The sequence below is a fragment of the Bos indicus genome, chromosome 14 (assembly GCF_029378745.1).
Source record: "Bos indicus isolate NIAB-ARS_2022 breed Sahiwal x Tharparkar chromosome 14, NIAB-ARS_B.indTharparkar_mat_pri_1.0, whole genome shotgun sequence".
In the NCBI taxonomy this organism is placed as follows: domain Eukaryota; kingdom Metazoa; phylum Chordata; class Mammalia; order Artiodactyla; family Bovidae; genus Bos; species Bos indicus.
This window is the reverse complement of record NC_091773.1, coordinates 38,702,843-38,705,109: the sequence shown is the minus strand read 5'-3', so window position 1 is coordinate 38,705,109 and position 2,267 is coordinate 38,702,843.

Below are 2,267 nucleotides of genomic sequence, written 5' to 3'. Positions count from 1 at the left end.
TCTAAATCCAGCTTGAACATCTGGAAGTTTACGGTTCACATATTGCTGAAGCCTGGCTTGGAGAATTTTGAGCATTACTTTACTAGCGTGTGAGATGAGTGCAATTGTGTAGTAGTTTGAACATTCTTTGGCACTGCCTTTCTTTGGGATTGAAATGAAATGAATGAATGAAATGAATGAATGAAATGAATGAACTGACCTTTTCCAGTCCTGTGGCCACTGCTGAGTTTTCCAAATTTGCTGGCATATTGAGTGCAGCACTTTCACAGCGTCATCTTTCAGGATTTGAAATAGCTCAACTGGAATTCCATCACCTCCACTAGCTTTGTTCGTAGTGATGCTTTCTAAGGCCCACTTGACTTCACATTCCAGAATGTCTGGCTCTAGGTGAGTGATCACACCATTGTGATTATCTGGGTCATGAAGATCTTTTTTGTATAGTTTTTCTGTGTATTCTTCCCACCTCTTCTTAATATCTTCTGCTTCTTTTAGGTCCATACCATTTCTGTCCTTTATCGAGCCCATCTTTGCATGAAATGTTCCCTTGGTATGTCTAATTTTCTTGAAGAGATCTCTAGTCTTTTCCATTCTGTTGTTTTCCTCTATTTCTTTGCATTGATCACTGAGGAAGGCTTTGTTATCTCTACTTGCTAGTCTTTGGAACTCTGCATTCATTTGCTTATATCTTTCCTTTTCTCCTTTGCTTTTCACTTCTCTTCTTTTCACAGCTATTTGTAAGGCCTCCCAGGACAGCCATTCTGCTTTTTTGCATTTCTTTTCCATGGGGATGGTCTTGATTTCCTGTCTCCTGTACAATGTCACAAACCTCCATCCATAGTTCATCAGGCACTCTATCAGATCTAGTCCCTTAAATCTATTTCTCACTTCCACTGTATAATCATAAGGGATTTGATTTAGGTCATACCTGAAGGGTCTAATGGTTTTCCCTACTTTCTTCAATTTAAGTCTGAATTTGGCAATAAGGAGTTCATTATCTGAGCCACAGCCAGCTCCTGGTTTTATTTTTGCTTACTGTATAGGGCTTCTCCATCTTTGGCTGCAAAGAATATAATCAATCTGATTTCGGTGTTGACCATCTGGTGATGTCCATGTATACAGTTTTCTCTTGTGTTGTTTCAAGAGGGTGTTTGCTATGACCAGTGAGTTCTCTTTCAAAACTCTATTAGCCTTAGCCCTGCTACATCCCGTATTCCAAAGCCAAATTTGCCTGTTACTCCAGGTGTTTCTTGACTTCCTACTTTTGCATTCCAGTCCCCTATGATGAAAAGGACATCTTTTTTGAGTATTAGTTCTAAAAGGTCTTGTAGGTATTCATAGAACCGTTCAACTTCAGCTTCTTCAGCGTTACTGGTTGGGGCATAGGCTTGGATCACCGTGATATTGAATGGTTTGTCTTGGAAACGACCAGAGATCATTCTGTCCTTTTTGAGATTGCATCCAAGTACTGCATTTTGGACTCTTTTGTTGACCATGATGGCCACTCCACTTCTTCTAAGGGATGCCTGCCCATAGTAGTAGATATAACGGTCACCTGAGTTAGAGTCACCCATTCCAGTCCACTTTAATTCGCTGATTCCTAGAATGTCGATGCTCACTCTCGCCATCTCCTGTTTGACCACTTCCAATTTGCCTTTATTCATGGACCTGACATTCCAGGTTCCTATGTAATACTGCTCTTTACAGCATCAGACCTTGCTTCTATCACCAGTCACATCCACAACTGGGTACTGTTTTTGCTTTGGCTCCATCCCTTCATTCTTTCTGGAGTTATTTCTCCACCGATCTTCCATAGCATATTGAGCACCTACTGACCCAGGGAGTTCCTCTTTCAGTATCCTATCATTTTGCCTTTTCATACTGTTCATGGGGTTCTCAAGGCAAGAATACTGAAGTGGTTTGCTATTCCCTTCTCCAGTGGACCACATTCTTTCAGACCTCTCCACCATGACCTATCCATCTTGGGTGGCCCCACACAGCACGGCTTAGTTTCATTGAGTTAGACAAGGCTGTGGTCTGTGTGATCAGACTGGCTAGTTTTCTGTGAGTATGGTTTCAGTGTGTCTGCCCTCTGATGCCCTCTTGCAACACCTACCGTCTTATTTGGGTTTCTCTTACCTTGGACGTAGGGTATCTCTTCACAGCTGCTACATCAAAGCACAGCCGCTGCTCCTTACGTTGGACGATGTCACCCCTCCTGACCCTGAATGTGGAGTAGCTCCTCTCGGTCGTCCTGCGCCCGTGCAGCC